The 21,335-nt window shown below is 41.8% G+C and overlaps 1 protein-coding gene across 1 annotated transcript in view; it reads right to left on the reverse strand.

Annotated features, from left to right (window-relative positions):
* The window catches only part of ABLIM1 (actin binding LIM protein 1), a 292,950-nt gene that overhangs the window by 249,183 nt on the left and 22,432 nt on the right, over positions 1-21,335 (reverse strand). The gene's annotated exons all lie outside the window — the stretch shown is intronic.

Genomic DNA, 21,335 nt, shown 5'->3' on the forward strand with positions numbered 1-21,335 from the left:
TTGTTCGTTCAGATTACTCTCAGCATCCCTGGCCTCGGAAACAGGTAGGTACCTCCGGGCAGAGGAAGACACCTCTCACAAGAAGGTCTTGTGACCTGCTCCAAGGGAAGGTCAGAAAGTCCTTCCTGCACCTGCATTTCTCAAATTTTTTCAGCTTAAAATAGTCAATATGTCAAGGTGACATATTTTGGGGTAGCATGTCCTGAACCTTGTCAAATACCTAAAACAAATGCAGAAAAGTATTACTATCTGCCATCCACAAACTGAGAACTTCCTCAATGTTCAATAAAGCGGTCTCCTGTCAGTTGGTTTATGCCCACCCAAAGAGAAAAAATGCCTACGTTATATATATACACAAGTAAATCTCCCAAATGGATTAAAAATCCTAATAATAAAAGCAAAACTGTAAAGCTTTTACAAGAGAATATAGTTTTAATGAGCTTGGGGTTAGAAAGGATTTCTTAAGTAGGGGTCCAAGAGCATAGGTCATAAAGGAAAAGCTTAAAAAAACATTAAAATTTAAGGGTGTCTGAGTGGCCCAGTTGGTTAAGCGTCCGACTTTGGCTGGGGCCATGATCTCATGGCTTGTGAGTTCAAGCCCCGCCTCAGGCTCTGTGTTGATAGCTCAGAGCCTGGAGCCTGCTTCAGAATCTGTGTCTCCCTCTCTTTCTGCCCCTCTCCTGCTTACACTCTATTTCTCTCTCTCTCTCTCTCTCTCTCTCTCAAAAATAAACATTTAAAAATTAAATTAAATTAAAATTAAAATTAAATTAAATTAAAAAACATTAACATTTAAACTTTCTGTTCAAAACCAGACACCATAAATAAAAACAAATTGAGAGATTTGTAAAAATATGATAAAGACTGGTACCCAGAGCTTATAAAAAACACCTACAATTTAATAATAATAATAAAAAGACATAGTAATCCACTGAAAAAATGGATATATATATATTTACAGGTAATTCACAATGGAGGGAAAACAAATGATCTTATATGAATGTATGAAAAATGTTCAGATTCATCACTAATCAGGAAAATGCAAGTTAAAACTAACCTGAGTTATTTCACACTCAGCCTGACAATGACAAGTGTTGGCAAATTTGTGAAGAACTGAGAATGTTCTTACAATGCTGGTAATATAAACCCAGACAAGCATTGAGAAGAGCATTTCTTTAATATCTATTGAAATTGAAGATACACATGCCCAAAGCCCTCGTGGTTTCTCTTCTTTTTACGCACCCTGCATCAGGACACATTTAAGAATGTTTATTGCAATGCATTGCAATAATAGCAAGAAACTGGGGAGAAGGGAGCCTAACCATCCAGCAACACCAAAAGTAGATAAATTGATATAATCATAAAATACTATAAAGCAGTTAAAAAAAAAAGAATGAACTATAGTAACCTATATCAACATGAATTAATTTCAAAGACCTAATAGTAAGCCAAAAAAAAAAAAAAGCAAGCTACAGAATAGTACATAATGCTTTTATATAAACAGTAAAATATGCAAAGCTGTGTTCTATGTTGTTCATTTACATACATACGTGGGAACTCTGTAAAAGCATGATGGCAACAATAACACATTTGTGATAGCACTTATCTCTGGGGAGAGAGGATTAAAGAGGTCTGGGAGGGGTGCCTAGGGGAACTCACCTGTATTTGTGCCATTTGATTTCTTAAAAAAAAAAAATCTGAAGTATAGCCAAGTTATATAGCTCCATACGTCAGTGTGCATATTATGTTTTTCTTTCTTTTTTGTATGTGCCAAATACTTTCTAAAGTGTTCATGTTTCCCAACCAGTAGTTAGGACTCCATTCATCCACTCACGCCTTCACTCAACACTTACTCACTGAGCATGTGCAAACCCTGGTTCTAGGTACAGCAACAGCATCATTCACTCTGTGTAATGTGTGCCGGGCATTGTACTCACTACCTTTCATGTTTAACCCTTGACTCATCACTTCACTCCCATGCTTTTATTTACCTTATTTTGCTAGTGAGGAAACTGAGGCTTAGGGGAAGTACTTGACCAAGTCCTTAGAGCTAGCAAGTAGTGGAGTCAAGAACTCAAGGTGACTCCAAAGCCAGTGCTCTCCCCAAGGCACTCCCTGTCTGCCTCCAGAGGTTTCAAGATATGGATAGACTCCGAACTCCCAAACAGGCAAGAGTTTTCTGTTCAACACAGTACCACCTGCCTTGCTCCCAAAGCTGACCACCCCATCAAGCTCTGGGGTGATATCAATGTCTCAGGGAAAAGGGGATCCTTTTTTAAAAAGATTAAAAACTTCTGTTCTGTCATGGCCAGAGCTAATTATCTCTAGGTATAAAAATAGACCAAAGGAGAAAGTCTTGAAGTCGTCTGCAGGGTCTGATTCTCAAATCGAAACAAGAAACAGCTGAATGAGTTTTTAAGTCCTCTGTGAATGTCCATAGCTGCTTTCAGAACATAGAGCATAAGAAACTATGTGGCATGCCTAAGGAATAGAGTCCAAACATAAATCTAGGGTGTTTCTTTTTTTCCCAAATGTTTATTTATTTTTGAGAGAGAGAGAGAGCATGCAAGCAGGGGAGGGCTAGAGAGAGAGGGAGACAGAGAACGCAAAACAGGCTCCGAGTTGTCAGCCCAGAGCCCAACGCGGGCTCAAACTCACAAGCCCTGAGATCATGACCTGAGCCAAAGTTGGATGCTTAACCAACTGAGGCACCCAGGTGTCCCAAATCTAGGGTGTTTCTTAAATCCAGTCCTGAGAAAATGAGACTGTAGTACAGTGTTATTGGAAATAGGGAAAAGACAACAGTTGATGGAATAGAGGTCTGCTATGCAGAACTCTTTTCTGATCTGATTGTTTTGCTTCAGGTTCTACTGTTGTTCTAGTTAAAAGCCATGCCGGTTGTCTCCGTCAGCACCATTACTGTGTAAAACTATTAGCCAATTAAAAAGTAACAGTGTCCTCTCTTTCAGCCAGTTCACTAAAATGTAAACATTTTGAGAACAGAGGTATTATTCTATCAGTAAACTTTCATGCACACAAATCAGCCTAATTCAGTAGCTTTTCATTCTTCATTCAAAAACTGCATTGCTGTTCATACTGCTGGGTTATGTTTCTTTCCTAAAATACCATGTAAACAAAAAATGTATTCCTTGACGAAAAATGTGGAAAATAAATAGCTGCAATGCTGTTTCCTCTGGCGAAGTACAGAATTCCACTTAGAGTGGAATGGCTGATTGGTCACTGTGATAAAATCCTGAGCCAGTGGACTAATGACACTATGGATTATGTATCTGATCCATAATTTACACAAATTAAAGCTAAGCTCGTAGCCAACCAATTGTAAGTATATGAACCTTTAGATGATAATACCAGTTTTATTCCCTGATCCAGCTGATGTCTGTATGCCTGTTTCAATACTCTCACCTACTTTGTTTTGAGATGTAATACACACACTGTATGTAATTCACTCTTTTAAAGTGTATCAATCAGTGGGTTTTAGGATAGTCAAAAAGCTGTACACCCATCACATGTAATTTCAGAACATTTTCATCATCCCAAAAACACCCCTGAAAAAAAAACCCCAAACAAAAAATACCCCTGTGTCTATTATAGTCCCTCCCCCATTTCTCCCTCACCCCAGCTCCTGGCAATTAATTACTGGTCTGCTGTCTGTCTCTATGGATTTACCTATTCTGAATATTTCATATAAATGGAATTACACACTATGTCACCCTTTTATGTCTGGTTTCTTTCGCCGAGCATGTTTTCAAGCTTCCTGCATGCTCTAGCATGTATCAGTGCTTCATTCTTTTTTTTTTTTTTTTTTTTTTTTTATTATTATTGCTGAAAAATATCTCGTGGTACAGATAGGCCATATTTTCTTTTTCCACTCATCAGTTGATGTCTATTTTGGCTGTTTGCACTTTGGGACCAGTATGATAATGCCGCTATAAATATTCCTGTACAGGTTTTTGGGCGAACATGCATTTTCAGCCCTCTTGGCTAGACAGCTTGGAGAGGCATCGCTGTCTCCTATGGTAATTCTGTATTTGACTTTTTGAGAAACTGCCAAACAGTTCTCCAAAGTGGGGGCGCCATTTCACGTTTCTGCTAGCAATGTACTAGGGTTCCAACTTTTCCATATCCTCACCAACACTTTTCTGTCTTTTCTATTATAGCCATCCTAGTGGGTGTGAAGTAGAATCTTGCTGTTTTGATTTGCATTTCCCTAATGCCTACGATGTGGAGCATCTCTTCATGTATTTATTGGCCACTTATATATCTTCTTTGGAAAAAGGCCTATTCAAACCCTTTGCACATTTTTAAATGAGGTTACTTGTGGGTTTTTTGGTTGAATTTTAAGAGTTCTTTATATATTCTGACAGATAGACTCATATCAGATATATGATTTGCGTATATTTCCTCCCACTTTGTGGGTTGTGTTTTCACTTTCTGGATAATGTGCTTTGAAACACAAATGATTTTAATTTTGATAAGGTCCATTTTATTTATTTTTCCTCGGATGCTTAGGCTTTTGGTGTCATATCTAAAAAATTGTTGCCCAATCTAAGGTCGTGAAGATTTATGCCTGTGTGTTCTATCTCACCTACTTTAAATTATGCTACGTGGGTATATTTTGTGTATACCTACAAACCGCTTTAAATTACTTCGAGAAAAAAGCAAGCTGTTAATGAATTAAATTTTTAAGAAGGTACAGTCACTGAAAGAGATAACTATGTTAATTACTTTAACATATGGAAAATATCTGTGACAAATACTTAGACTAAAAAAGTCTAAAACTCAAATGCGAAAGTGAATTTTTAACATTGACCTTGGGCTCCATTTGAACTTCAGGTGATATACACCTCGTTTAATGTTCAGATTCTCTAGTCTATATTATTGTGTTTGTTTAGTATTAGCATAATAATTAAGAGTACGCAGGCAACATTGATCTCATGTTGTAAATCCTAAGAGTGGATGAGGACCATGTTGCAGAGGGCCATCAGTGTGAGGTTATAGACTTGGGACTTTGCTGTGCAAACGAAACCATTTAGAAGGTTTCTGCGTGAGGGAGGGACACATTCTCTGCGGTGTTTTAGGAAGAGCTGGTGGGCTGCCAGGCACAGGGTGTGTTAGCTGGGTGTGGAGCTAGGTGGGGAACACAGGGAAGACAGCCCTAAATAAGAGCTGCAGGGAAAACCGCAAACTGTTCTGAACCCTTTGACTGAGTTGTCTAACAACGCAAAGCCGGTCAAACGAATTGCCCTTTGGCACAAAAATATTGTAACCCGTTGCTCACACGGCTTGATTGCACGTAACTCGGCCACCGCGATGATGCACCCCAAGCGAAAACATGCTCTTTGAAGATCTAAAGTTTAGTCTCTGGGATTAACTTAATCAGCCATACTAAACAATCTAGAAGTCAGCCTTCTTGTAGCATGCTGGGCTGAAGTTACTTATTTATGTACTGAACTGGAGCCTGCTGAGATAAATCCTTAGAGATGTCTCACCCCATTTTCTTCAGGACCCAAGGAACACAAGCGGTGCATGGGAAAACTGATTTACAACACCCAAATCCAGTCTCCTTAGAATTAGATAAAGGACTCGTTTGCTCCCAGTAAGTAGGAGACCAGGTATTTCTGCCAAATACTATCCGTATCAGAAACACACTCCTGCTGTGTCATGTTCTAGTAAATGGTTTTGGCATCCCGTTCTTCCTTTGTATTCTTCACCACTAACTCCCTGTTCCCGGGCATTGGGACTTTACGAGGTGGGTGCAGTAACCCTCACTGGTCTTCCCACCTCTGATCCTTCCCACCTCTGCCACCTGATTTAAATTGCCCTGTTTCTGGCTCCCCACCAGCTCTTCCCAAAACACCACTTCGCTTATCAATCTTTGGTTCAAAAACCTTCAAAATGGTCATCGGTCTACACGGCAAAGTCCAAACAGCATAACCTTACACTCGTGGACCTCCATAACTCTTGACTCACTTTTCCAATCTTCTACAATGATTCACTCTCTGAAAGTCTCCACTCTGGTCAAATTGGTCTTCAGGTTCTCCTAAACACTTTGTCTATTCACCCCCAACTACCACACTTTGCTCCCTTCCTCTTCCTTTTCTGGAAGGCCCTCCTCACATCTGCATCTTGCAAATCCATCCAACCCATTGACACCCAGCTCAGCTCCCTGAGGGAGGAAGCCTTCCCTGACCACTGGGCACATCATACAGTTATGTGCTTTCCTGTCTCTGACTTGACTTATCATGGCAGCAAATTCTCAACAAGTCATTTTACACGGATTATTTCATTTTCAAAAGGGTTAAGTCTTCTCTTTACAACAAAATGGTAAGTTTCCTGAGGGCAAAGTCCCTTTAGTATGCCTTTCATCTAGTAAAAACTTAGTAAATATCTAAGAAGTAAATTTACTCAAGAAGTTAAGAAAGTTCTTGCCTGGAATAGTTGTTAAGTGAGGACATGCTATTTACACGGGGATTAAATCCCTGGAAGGGATTTAAAGCAGCTCACGGGACTGCATAAAATGTAGCAAGTTAGCAAGTACAGCTTTGGAACTTTTTTTTTTTAATGTTTTATTTATTTTTGAGAGAGAGAGCATGAGCAGGGGAGCGGCAGAGAGAGAGGGGGACAGGGGATCCGAAGCGGGCTCTGTGCTGACAGCAGAGAGCCCGATGCGGGGCTGGAACTCACAGACCATGAGATCATGGCCTGAGCCTAAGTCAGACACTCAACTGACTGAGCCACCCAGGCACCCATGGGATTCTTTTTGTTTTTCTCCCCTCTGATGCAACTGTAAACTGCAAAGGTTTACAAAGCTAAGGTAGGTCCTTGAGTCCCTGACCTCAGGAAGTTTGAAATCTAGTAAGCTTGCTCAAGCCCCCACTTAATTCCCGTATAGAATATGTTCCAGGTAGAGGGAATGGCAGGAAGGGAGAAAGTCAGGCTCCTTAGAGTAGTACTGGATGGTCTCAGCCTGAATAGCAACGATTTTCCCAGGAATCTAAGAGTATTTATTTTGTTATCTGTAGAGCCCATCAAGTCCTGTCCTTAATTTCCTTTGGACACAGATAAGCAAAAAAAATTTCCATTTTCAATATGTTCCAGGGATTCGGGAGCCAATTGGAGTCCCATCTATTTTTTTTTTTCATTTATAGTTTTTACTATATTAGTAAATATATGTAATTGGCCTTGGGACAAAAAAACATATTAGTAAAACTGCTATGTGGCCAAGTCCAAGTTGTGCTTGCAAAGCTGAAACAGGAACCCAATAGTCCAATATTACAACATAATGTGTGTGCCTCCGTCACTAAGAAGACTAGGTGAAGAAATATGGACAAGTAATCACAAATCTCTTCATAACCCTCAAAATATCAAACCACACATCCTTTACCAACAGAGGGCCAGAGAGCTTCCTGCCTGACCATCCGGGGAGCAGTGTAGCCAGCAAAGGAATGTTTTTACCTAATACACCCACAAAGAGAGTGTGAGTTTCTGCAAAAGAGATTTTGACAGGTGGTGGTGTTTTTCTAGAACCATTTCTATAAGCCTAAGTTGACCCCCCGAGGAACCTGAAGACACAGGTTTTGAAGTCCACTATTATACTCTCTGTCCTCTGTAAAGGATAGCCTGGCTCTAGGACAGGAGGTAAAACAAAGATAGTGCTGGCAGTTAAGCAAAGACCTCATAAATAAGAATGTAATGAATGGGTCATAGTGATTTAATCTCATTGCCATTTGGGGTTTGATTATCAAGCCGAGCCAGAGACAAAGAATTAGATGAGGTGTGTTGGCTGACTGGGTTGTACATTAACAAAAACAAAAACAAAAACAAAAACAAAAACAAAAAAAACAGCCATAAGGTCACCATTTTAGTCCCTGCTTAAAAAGCAATAAAACTGACAATTATACACTTTCATTAACGACTGTTTATAAATAATAAAGGAGAGATTTGTGCTGGGAAATATGTAAATGGTACCTCCAGTGGTGGCTATCTGAAGACAAATTCAGGGACAATCTTGAGATTAACAGTACACTGGACAGGGTAGACTATAAAAATATACAATGCCCTTAAATCTACTGAGCGACATGTAGACAGACATATCATTTTACTGCTTTGTGCTTTTTTCAAAAGCCAATTTGGGGCGCCTGGGTGGCTTGGTCGGTTGAGCATCTGACTTCGGCTCAGGTCATGATCTCGCGGTCCGTGAGTTCGAGCCCCACGTCGGGCTCTGTGCTGACCGCTCAGAGCCTGGAGCCTGTTTCAGATTCTGTGTCTCCCTCTCTCTCTGCTCCTCCCCTGTTCATGCTCTGTCTCTCTCTGTCTCAAAAATAAATAAACGTTAAAAAAAAAAAATCAAAAGCCAATTTAATGCCGTGATGCTTACACTATAGGTATTTGAAATCAGTTTCAGACTATACGTTGCTGAACATCTAGTAACTCCAGAAAAAGGAGACACCCTGGCACGTCCCAGATCCATCTGTGGGACAGTGGCAGCTACCATCCACACGAAATGAAAAGGCAGAAAGCAGACAGTCCCTGATTAGTTTGGGAGAGCCACTTTTTCTGACCTCTTGAACTCTACGCACTCTTCACCTTGATCTTTGCGACTTGCATCATCCTCCATGCTTCCTAACTTCCTGGTTTCCACACAATGGCAGTTCTAAATCCAAACCCCTCCTAACCTGAACCTTACTCACCCCGGGGCTCTGAATCCTAACCCTGTAAATGGGCTTACTCCTAGCCTGCTGAATCCTTACCCTAAATGAAGAAAGATTCTACCCTTGTATGATCAACACATACAAATATCACTTAAAATTTTATTCTAAGAATTTTATCTCACATTTGAAGATGAGGTGTTAAAGACACACAAAAAGATTGAGTTCAAAGCCACCCAGTGGGGGGGGGGGGGGGAATCTCTAAGCTTGTTGCTACACAAGGCAGAGAACACTCAAACAGATCTGAATGATTATAGTCTTAGGAGACAGTGGCCAAAAATGGAGTGATTTCACACTTACATATCCACACAATAAAATACTCTGCATTCTTAAAAGAAATGCAGTTCTCAAAAGCTAATGGTTCGCAACAGTAGTTCAGCCTTTGGGGCGCCTGGGTAGAGCAGTCATTTAAGCTTCTCTCTCTTGATTTCAACTCAGATCATGATCTCATGGTTGTGAGATGAAGACCGAGCCCCTTGGTTAGGCTCTGCACTGACCATGCAGCCTGCTTCAGATTCTCTCTCTCCCTCTGTCCCTCTCCCCTACTCTCTCTCTCTCTCTCCAAAAAATTTAAAACAGTTTAGCCTCAGAACTAGTAAAAAAAAAAAAAAAAGATACTATTATAGCTGTTCATCCCTGGATAATGGATACATATTCATACTACTCCTGTATCCACTTTGGTGGATATTAAAATATTTTACTAAAAAAAATTAAGTCACATAATCTTGTGACTTTACCAAAAATAACTACACTGTATACTTTAAAAGGGTGAATTTTAAGTGCAAATTAGATCCCAATAAGAAAAAAAAAATAATAAAGCATTTTGCTTTCCAGACTGGAGATGGGAGAAAATTTTAAGCATATGGAGAAATAAAGTCATCTGTTTAAAGCCAAATAGGGCATCCAGGGGAAAATGTGCAAATGTGGACAAAATCTAATGCAGCACTTTGTCCCCTCCAGGCTTTCAATTAAAGAGAAAGGATAATTACAAAATCCTCTCATTCTCCGGGTTTGGTGCACAGTCTCCTCCAAAAAGTTCAGAAGACAGCCACCAGCCCTTGGTGACTTGTCATGAATAGACAGGGTCTTCCGTAGGCCCTTCCCCTTGACTAGTGGGAAACTGAAAAGGAAGAAAAGAGAACAACTTCATGAATAAACTCCTACTTGGCTCTGTAAGAAATAGAAACTAAAGCACAGTAAGGAAAATTGGGACAGCCAGATGACAAAGGAAGGGAAGACAGACTTGCTGGTTTTGTAAGGATGTTCCAGAACATACTCTGTGTAAGACAAATAAGGGAAACAACTCTCTTGCAATGAGAATAGGATTAAGAAACCAAATCTTAGGGGTATGGGGAAAACACAACATGTCTTCTCTAATCACAAAATAAGAAAGGCACCTAAAACCTTCGGAAGAGGCAGAGAAGGTACAAGAAAGCCCCTCTCTGAATAGAAACCAATAAAAAAGGTGATGTGATTTTGAGTAATTGTGGAATGCAAGGAAAGGAAATCTGTTTGATCTCAATACTTTGAACATTCTTTAAGAAGGACAGGTTTGGGGGTGCCTGGGTGGCTCAGTCAGTTAAGCATCTGACCTCAGCTGAGGTCACGATCACCCGGTTTGTGAGTTTGAGCCCCGTGTCAGGCTCTGTGCTGACAGCTTAGAGCCTGGATCCTGCTTTGGATTCCGTGTCTCCCTCTCTCTCTGCACCGCACCCCCCCACACACACACACTCTCACTCTGTCTCTGTCTCTCTCTCTCAAAAATAAATAAACATTAAAAAAATTTTTTTAATAAAATAAAAAAAGAAGGACAGGTTTGGTTACATGGAATTGCATTTCCTTCTCCGGGTTCCAATGTGTAGAACGAGCCTATAGACAAAACAAGGTAAGTTTAATAACATCAGAATGTAAATGTTAAATTTTGATAATATAAAAATAGTGATAGAGTTGACAGATTTCAGGAGTTGAGTGAAAAAGTTGAGAGTGATTTAGAAACACTAGTTCTCCCACTTACAACCTAGTGAGTCTGCACAGTTTAGAGTTGATAGCACAGGAAGTTGGGATTAAAGTATAATTGTTAAAATTAAAAATAGTTTACGTTATAAAAATAATAAAATACCACGTAGGGCAAAGAGAGGTAGACATATAAGAGGCATACTAAATCTTTTGTTGTTGTCGTTTATTTTATTTTTGAGAGAGAGAGAGAGAAAATCAGAGTGCAAACAGGGGAGGGGCAGAGTGAGAGGGAGACACGGAATCCGAATTGGGCTCCAGGCTCTGAGCTGTCAGCACAGAGCCTGATGTGGGGCTTGAACCCACAAACCGTGAGATCATGACGTGAGCTGAAGTCAGATGCTTCACCGACTGAGCCACCCAGGCACCCAAAGCATACTAAATCTTTACCTTTCTTAATGAGGAGTCTAAAGTTAATGAACGAAAAAAAGAGCAACATGGTTTTTAGATGTTATGCTCCAGAACGACACATTGTTTTTAAAGAGTTAACTTCTGATGTGCAGAGCAATGGGGCTGGGATATTTTTTCTTTTTACCTAATACCACGCAGTATTGCTTGATTTTTTTTTTCTTCTTATACATACATTGTTTTTATAATACTTACTTGATTCTTAACTCACAGAATCAAGGGAAAAAACAATCTACATAACAACTAGCACAGTGAAGGCATTTTTGCCATCAAAAACATGAATCCTCTGGATATGGCAATTTCCTACGTCAATGCAGACGGTCAAATGCCAACGGGGCTGTTGCTTCGACACTACAAAATAAACGGAATGCAGGCTAACAGGCTCAGAGGAAGTTCAAGCAAGATATCTTCTTGGTAAGGCCTATTTCTATGGGTAAAAAATAAAGTAAAAAGAAAGAAGCAATAAATGCAGTGGCCTTGAGTATAATGGACAGACTCCCGATTTTCAGCGAGGATAAGGACAGCTATTTCTAAAATAACAGCAAATCTGGTAGCACCAATGTTTTAAAGTCCTGATTGGAGCAGACAGTATGCGGTTATGGCACACACCGAAAGAATTGTCACCAAAATGATTTAACCGTGCTTCCGGCAATAAATGGAGAGCCCCTGATGATGTAGTAGATAGTTTAATAAACACTTACATGATTCTTCACTAAACCTGGCAAATGCTAGGATGTGCCTCAAATTTTTAAAAATACCCATTTTGGGGCACCTGGGTGGCTTAGTCGGTTGAGCAGCCGACTTCGGCTCAGGTCATGATCTCACGGTCCGTGAGTTCGAGCCCCGCGTCGGGCTCTGTGCTGACAGCTCAGAGCCTGGAGCCTGTTTCGGATTCTGTGTCTCCCTCTCTCTGACCCTCCCCTGTTCATGCTCTGTCTCTCCCTGTCTCAAAAATAAAAACAAAAAACAAAACGTTAAAAATTTTTTTTTTTAAAATAAAAATACCCATTTTGTATAGTTATTCATAAGAGTTCCTTTTAAGAGTGGATATTTTAGGCTTTTCATCCATGTAGCTTATACTGCATGGAAGAAAAATGCTGGCACGCTGACAGAAATGGACAGTCCCAGGTTTTAGCAGAAGCTTTACCCCTTCTCTACATTCTCTCAGGGAAATCTGTTGTTGCTTTGCTTGGGACTGCGTAGAAATAAGTGATCCTCGGGGACTGCCATCACTTCCCCTGGAAATCCTTCTTATTCTCCCCAGGAGGAAATCTACCCGGGCATGATTAAATCTCAATTCCTACATAGCCTCCTGGGGGACTTGTTAAAATGGAAAACTGTGGGTACGGAAAGGCAGTGACTACAGCCTCAACTTTACATTTACGAGAAAATTAGTACACTACCAATTAGAAGTGGATCGTCTCCTGGACAGAGCTGATATGGAAACAGACGTTTGAAATAAGGAAAAGCTCTGCTTTCTGAGGTGATGTGCAGATGGCAAATCAGGGAAGATGCTGTCTCAGCCATCTGGAAACCGCTTCACGACAGCGGTGCACTCCTTTCGAGTCACCCTCATGAGTCCTAGGAGACAAACAACTCGAGAGGCTTATTCTTAATATGAATCCTTTAAAAGAATGAAAGAGCCTTAGACTTAAAATCCGAAGAGCTGTCAATAAATGGGAAGGTATAAGTACCATGTATACCAGAAAAAAATAGGTAATATATTTTTATATTTTACTTACTAAAAGCTTATTTATTTATTTTGAGAGCGAGAAAGAAAGAGAGTGAGTGGGAGGTGGGCAGAGATACAGAGAGAGAGAATTCTAAGCAGGCTCCAAGAGCTTGACACGGGGCTCAGTCTTACAAACTGCGAGCCGAAATCAAGAGTTGGATACCTAACGGACTGAGCCACCCGGGTGCCCCCAAAATGAATAATATCTTTGGGAAGAGAAATGGAGAGACATCCCCAGTCTCCACCCCCATCCTCTGCGAACTGTTCCCCCATAAAAAAAAAAAAAAGCAGCCAATTCACTAAGTAGAATATATGGGAAAAGGTCAGAATCATTCCTAATCGAAATCATGTAAATTCGAATAAGATTCTTTTCGTTCCCCTCCAAGTAACTGACAGAGATTATTGTAAGTTAAAATCCAGAAACTGGGAGGGTGCTATTACGCACTGTTGACATAAGTCTAAAACGACACAGCCTTTCATATTGCAAGATGGCAATATGTCTTCAAATTACGGTACATTCGTTCACTGCAATACTATGCAGTCATGAAAAGCATCCTGTGGAAGTTTGTATACACATGTACACTTGTGTGTGGAGAACTATTAAAAAAAATGTTAAGTACCGAAGAATTACCTTTTTGTCAAATACACGAAACACAACCGATTCATAACTTGTGGACATTCTACATTTAATAACAATGGTCCGGGTTACTATTAGGACAAAGCAGATTGGTTCTACCCATCATTCTCATAGATCTGGGTAGAAAGCTTGCTCATCTCAAGCTGATTCCCTTCTTATGAAATATGAATGCTCTAAGACAAGACAGTACTCAATTTTTATTTTTCTCATTATAAAACAAATGCTGGAAGTATGCTGTGAAAGTCGTTGAATGTTTTTATTTGGTGTGTTTATTTTATTTTAGACATTCTCAGATCAGTCAATTAATTGCAAAATATGTAAGTATCTCTAATGATTAACAATTGCCAAAAGTACAATTGGGTTCCACACCAAAAAAAAAAAAAAAATATGTGGAGAGGTACAATTTTTTCTTATTTTTTTTTAATGTTTATTTATTTTTGAGAGAGAGAGAGCACATGCCAGCGGGGGAGGAGCAGAGAGAGGGGGACAGAGGGTCTGAAGCGGGCCCGTGCTGACAGCAGAGAGCCCAATGTGGGTCTCAAACTCACAAGCCCTGAGATCATGACCTGAGCTGAAGTCAGATGCTTAACCAACTGAGCCACCCAGGTGCCCCAAGGTACAATTTGTCTTTGTGTCCCATCACTGCATTTTTTATTTCCAAGCATTAACAAGCAAAACAAAACAAAAAATGCCATCATTTGCACTCTACATATGACCTACTTCCAACAGTAAAACATCCAGGCCAGCAAAGCAAAGTGAATATGGAAAAAAACCTCCTCCTGACTCAGTGACTTTGAGCCAGTTGCTTAACTTTGCAATGCCTCAGATTCCTGGGCTAATGGGGCCATAATAGTATCTACCTTGTCAAGGTATAAACGCTTGTATCCGGCCCCCAAATTCATATGTTAAAATGCTAACCCCCCAAAGGTGATGGGGTTAGTAGGTGGGACTTTTGGGAGCTGATTAGGTCACGTGGGTGGAATTCTCACGATGGGATTAGTGCCCTTATAAAACCGGCCACAAAGAACTCCTTTCCACCTTATGATGGCGGAGCAAGAAAAGAGCTGGCTGTAAATCAGAAAGAGGCTCTTTATCAAAACGTGGCCATGCTGGCATCCTGATCTTGGACTTCCCAGCCTCCAGTACTGTGGGCAACAAATTTCAGTTGTTTATAAGCCACCCCATCTGTAGTATTTTGTGACAGCAGCTCAAATAGACTAAGACGTACCTCAAGGATTGTAAATTAACCCATGTAAATATCTTACAACCTTGCTTGGCACTTGGCATTTCAATAAATGTTAGTTTTCAGAATAAATAAGTAAATAAATAAATGTTCGTTTTCATAATTATTTTTTAATTGAAACGTAGTTGACATTAGTTTTTGCAATTATTACCATTACTGCAACTACTAAGATCCAGCATGCTTCTAAAGTTATTATTACTGTTATTATATGTGAGGATATAAGTAATAGAAGTCATGTGGTAAAAGCACATGGAAAGCAACTAGAGAAAGGAACATCAAGGTAATTTGGCCTAAAAATGAAGCTCTAGAATAGTTTCTAGAATTAAGGATGTACATTCCATTGGCGTTGACTTAGGAGCAAGAAAACCTACATAGTATTCAGGTTGTAGACAACATATCCTGGACATCTGTAAGGAAGGACTCTCAGAGTAAGTGACTCAATTAGCCACTAAATTGCCATATTTTGGAACTCAGGAACACTAAAAAGCCAATAGTTAGAACCACTTGTACTTTTTTAAGTTCAAATTGCCAAACTCAGACACACTGCCAGATTTCTTGCATAAATTAGATAAAATCATCTTGGATCTTTCTGTGAAATAATAACGTTCTTAAACTCAAATTTTTAATCACTGCAAGTGATAAGATAGTACACTTTTTCGTGCTTCTCTTTATTTTTCCTTTTTCCAAAGCATGAGAAAATCTTAAACCTCTAAAAACCAAATCTGTCCGTTTCAAAACTATTTCAGGGAAGTAACTATGTTAGCCAATAATACGTTTAGAAAACAAAACGCCGGGGCACATGGGTGGCTCAGTCCGTTAAGCGTCCAGTTCTTGACTTCAGCTCAGGTCGTGATTTCACGGTTTGTGAGTTCAAGCCCTGCCTCCAGCTCTGCGGAGCCTGCTTGGAATTCTCTCTCTCCCTCTCTCTCTGCCCCTCCCCCGCTTGTGTGCTCTGTCTGTCTCAAAATAAATAAATAAACATGAACAAACAAACAGACAAACAAACCTTAGAGTTTGTATTAAAGATCGGGCCAGGCTGATCGAGGCTGCCAGCTGCCTCTGCCTCCTGTTCCCGATCACGGACCTCATGCACATGGGCTGATATGCAGGAGAGAGAGAGAACGAGTCCTGGGGAAAGGAGGCAGGATGGCCCTGTTGCTCAGCTCTGCTATAATGACAGGGTCTGACCCCTATAAACACAAGTGCTGATGTAAGAGAAGAAAAAGGCTGCTTTCTTCAGGGACTTTATAAAATATCTAAAAAACCCTAAAGTTTAAATAGGGTCTCTCTGGTGACTCACATGACAAAGCGGGGACAAGAAGGTGGGGAGAAGGACCAGTTTGGACACCAAGAGACATCACTTGGACATGGAAACAGAAGTTTCTTCATGGGCTCACAGCTCTGTTGTTGTGTCATAGGCCTCGTTTTGGCCCCTGCCTGGGAAAGAAGGCAGTACAAAATTGCAGTGAAAGGGGCGCCTGGGTGGCTCAGTCGGTTAAGCAGCTGACTTCAGCTCAGGTCATAATCTTGCGGTTTGTGAGTTCGAACCCCACATCAGGCTCTGTGCTGACATCTCAGAGCCTGGAGCCTGCTTCACATACTGTGTCTCCCTCTCTCTCTGCCCCTCCACTGCTTGCACTCTGTCCCTCTGTTTCTCGCAAAAATAAATACACATTAAAAAAAACAATTGCAGTGAAAGACCTACACTTTGCAGACAGACAGACAGATTGGGTTCAAATCAAAGGAGAATCAGTTTTCCTTCTGCCTCACTGGCCTTCGATTCTCTGGCTCTGCTTCTGTGTTTCCCTTCTCTGCTCAACTTCTAAACTTCAGAGCACTGTCCTTCAACTGCCTGGGGAGACGGGCCGGGTGCTTTTTTGTTTCAATTTCCAATCCACGGCAGGCTGACGCTGTTGTAAAATGTGATAAAAACAGATTACCAAAACAGTGAAACCAAGAGTCATGCAGAATACAAGCCACTGACCAGGACTTTGCTGCAACTGCTATTAAAGTCCCCCAAATTCGGGGCGCCTGGGTGGCGCAGTCGGTTGGGCGTCCGACTTCAGCCAGGTCACGATCTCGCGGTCCGTGAGTTCGAGCCCCGCGTCGGGCTCTGGGCTGATGGCTCGGAGCCTGGAGCCTGCTTCCGATTCTGTGTCTCCCTCTCTCTCTCTGCCCCTCCCCCGTTCACGCTCTGTCTCTCTCTGTCCCAAAAATAAATAAAAAAGTCCCCCAAATTCACTCTTCATTCTGTTTTTATCCCACTGGGGACCACAAACAGGGTGTGGGCAGGCACCAGGCAGCGGGCCACCTTTCAGTAGTGTCGCTCTGGAGAACGTAGTTCTCCATCCACGTGCCCTTCCTCGGTATTGTCCCCAAACTTTACGCTGATAAATCCCCAGTTGAAAGCTCTCCCCTCAACCCGTCTCTACAATGGAGACTCCGATGTCCTGCCACCTGTCTGACCGTGGAAATCGGGGCATCTCAAATGAATGTGCTGCCAGAACTCGCGATATCGTCCCCACCCGGAAACCTGTTCTCTCCTCTCCCTGAACAGAACCCTCCTTCCTCCAGGTGCCCTCTCCCTCACTAGACGGTAACCCCCTCTGTCAGTAATTCCCGTCTCCAAAATTCCACCCATCTGTCCGCTTGACCTCCCTTCACCGCCCCCGCCTCCACACTGGCATCCTTTCTCCCCTACATCACTGAAGAGGCATCGCAGCTCTTCTCTCCGATTTCTCTCCTGCCTACCTGAAACTGACAATCCACAAAGGGAAGTTTTAATACGCGAATCGTGAATCGGATCCCCAAACCCTCCAGTGGGTTTTCATTACTGGCAGAATAAAATCAAAGTCTGTTCAACCACGGCACACGAGACCCGACCTGGCCTGGGCTCTGCTTCCCTCCAGCTTTCTCTCTGATTTCATTCCCCTGGGCAACAATGTTCTGGCTACACACACCTTTCTGTTCCTGAAACACACCAGGCTCCTTTCTGCATCAGGACCTTGACATTCGTCGCTCCCATGGCCTCTCGCACGGTTCTCCAGATCTCGAGGTGGCGAGCTCCTTCTTCTCGTTCTGATCTCAGCTCAAAGCCTCCTTCTCAAAACGGCTTCCCCGACACCTCCAGAGAGGCCCAATCCACTGACACTGACTGTTGTAAAATGCAGTAAGATGACCTCCCGCTCCCTCTCCCGCCTGCACCCTCATCACAGTCTGAAACTCCACGTTTTGTTTCACACCCCCTAACGGTTACAAACCTGAGAACGGGGGACCCCCCCCCCCACCTGCACTGTTCACTGCTACGGCCCGACGCGTGAACAGTTGGTTTCCCCCCAAAATATCTGTTGCATCAGTAAATGAGTGATTCTGACCAATGCCACTTTAAGAACCCTGTAAAAGTCTTTAATCTTGGTGCCTGTTTCTTCATCTGTAAAACAGAAATGCTAATGCCTACCCTGCCAGGCGGCTGTGAGAATTCATTCATTCATGGACGAAATAATGCATGCCGGGCACGGGGCCTGGCGGGAACATTCTGTCGATCGTGCCTAAAAAGTGGTCAGTGGTCAGTGCCTACACTGTGTCAGTGGTCAGCAGTATGGAGCTTACGCTACAGGAGAGTAAGCTCATTCACAGCACAGAGGAGACACGCCCTTGCTCGGACAGAAAAAGTGGAGACAGAGATTCAGGGTGGAAAACAAGGCTGGGTTCGCAGGCTGGTGGACCCTGGGGGAACTTGGAATGCATTTGCATTTATACATCTTTCATACTAAAATACCATCCTAGGTTTGCAGACATCTGGACAGGACCCGGAGATTTCATTTAGTTTTATATTTAGAAGGAACCTTACTTGACAACCTCCTGTTTTTCTCCAATGTGCCAATATAGAAATAGGACTCCGATTTTAGAATCTTTCTTCGCGGGAAACAGGTGATAAACAATCATGCCCTTTTCTGCAACATCCAAATTATACGCAAAGCAGCAGGGAAAATAGAACACGTGTACTCTCCAGCTTCTTCAATTCATCCTTTCATAAAATTCAAAGTGCTATCGCATTGCATCACTACATCCAGCCAGGAGTAATAGTGTCACTCCAGCAACGTCAGGAACTCATGCCTTCCCTCCTCAACCCGCCTGATCCCGCCCACCCTCCAGAACAGATCTGACCGAGGGCCAGCTTACTTCATTCAGTGACACCTCGCCCTTAAAATGACCTATCCTTCCTTTGCCCTTTGGTATATTTTTATTATACTTTTATAAATCTGTGTTTATCACTAATTTTACTTGAATGAATTTTAGCGAATTAGACAAGATTAGAAGTCCCCAGCTAATGCGGTACATAGGGATACATCAAGCATATTAGAGAAGGGACGATGGTCACAATTCAAAAATTCCCTGGGGTGCTGACGCCTTTCTGAGTTGTCCCCTTGCTGGTTACAGCAGATAAGACACAGGCATGCATCTGTGCAAACTGGCTGATTTTTTTTCATGCCTAAAGAAAAGAGAATGGTAAATTAGGAGCATTTGCGAAAACTTACTGCAGGACTTAGTATTTCAACAAATTGCATTTCGGCCTCCCAGTCCTGGCATTGCAACGTGATTGATGCAACTCGATTAGATACTCAGAGAGCCGGGCCCAGGCTCTCCTTCTTCAACCCACAGGCACATCAGACGGAGGGAAACACGCACCTGTCGGTTCGTAAGAGGTCAGCGCTTGACACGTTAAATCAGAAGACACCATATGAAATGTGAAGATGAGTAGAATAACAGCAGCATTGTTACAAAATGGGCGGATTCCAAGAAGGACAAAGATGATAACCAAACTCTCCACTGCTCTTTTTTAGGTGAGAGAAAAATCAAAGTGAAGTCTAGACTTCATCGACTTCATGTTGCTACAAATGTTTAGCAACACGCATATTTTACTCACGAATACTTTAAGGCCCTATTACAGGGAGGAGCTATTTTTTTTTTTTAACATTTATTTATTATTGAGAGACAGAGAGAGACAGAGCATGAGTAGGGGAGGGGCTGAGAGACAGGGAGACAGAATGGGAAGCAGGCTCCAGGCTCTGAGCTGTCAGCACACAGCCCGACGCGGGGTTCGAACTCACAAACTGTGAGATCATGACCTGAGTCAACGTTGGACACTCAACCGACTGAGCCACCCAGGTGCCCCAGGGAGGAGCTATTTCTGTTAGATGGATGTGTCCCATGGGATCAGGTGGAAAAGGGAGCTCGGTATTGCGGTCCAATGTTATGTAAGGGTTAATGGTCCAATTGCAGGGTTACTCTGGCTGTAAATTCTCTCTCATCCCTCTTCTAGGCCCCCTCCCTTAGTTCCTGTGTAGGTTTCTCCTTGTAACTTAAAAACTCTGTTTCCCTCTTGCTTCCTCCTCCAAACTAAAGCTCATTTCTCCTCAGCCCTGGCTGCTTTAAACTAAGTCAAAAGAAGAACAAGCAGATGAAAGGAACTTTCCATGTCACTGCATTTTGAAAGACGATACTGGCCAGCCCAACCCCAAACTTCTAAATCGTGCTCCCTAACATAAGACTTCCCCCCTCATGTTGCATGGCCATCACTAAAACAACAATGACCAGCATTTCTTTTTTCTGAAAGATTGATGAGTCTTATTGGAATTATGTCTCTCGTGGTATTCCAACTTGACTAACACAGTGATAATAATTTAATAATAACAGTAATAATAATAATGGAAGTGAGGGAAGGAACTACAGGAAAGTCAAACAAACCAAAGTCTGAATCTTGGCTCGGCCTCTTACTAGCTGTATCTTTACACTCACTTATCTTTAAAATGGGGACACTATAGGGGCACCTGGGTGACTCAGTTGGTTGGGCGTCTGACTTCGGCTCAGGTCATGACCTCACGGTTCATGGGTTCAAGCCCCGTATCAGGCTCCAAGCTGACAGCTTGGAGCCTGGAGCCCACTTCAGATTCTGTGTCCCGCCCCTCCCCTGATCACAATCTGTTTCTCTCTCTCAAAAATACACATTAAAAAAAAAAAAGATTTTTTTTAAATAAATAAAACGGGGATACTATAAACCTCGTAGAGTTTTTGTTAGGATGAAATATTATGACATTTGCAAACACTAATATTAATGGAGTGTTTACTGTGTGCTAAGCACCGTCCTAAATGGGCTTTCGGGTGTGAATTCATGTAATTCTCTCAACAATCCTATGAGACACTTGCTATTTATAAGGAAACAGGCACTTATGAGGTGATGGCACTTGTCCAGGGTCACCCCGCTGTAAGCATCAGTGCTGGGATTTGAACCCAGGCAATCTGTATCTAGACTTGTTTTAACTCTAGTGCTATAATGCCTCTCACGGCCTGGCACATAGTGAGGACTCGATAAATAGTAACAATGTTTCCTTTCTAAATACAAGGAATACAATTAAAACCAGCACACAAATCTTCATGATGCAAAGGAGATTGTTACTCAGGAGATGAAAAAAAGCAGAAGAGATCTCTCTCAGAAGAAAAGACTTCATAGCATATTAAGTGGACCTTAAAAAATAGTCACCGTTTTGTCAGAAACTGGTGAAAAAAGGGCAT

Source organism: Neofelis nebulosa, chromosome 13, assembly GCF_028018385.1.
Source record: "Neofelis nebulosa isolate mNeoNeb1 chromosome 13, mNeoNeb1.pri, whole genome shotgun sequence".
NCBI lineage: Eukaryota > Metazoa > Chordata > Mammalia > Carnivora > Felidae > Neofelis > Neofelis nebulosa.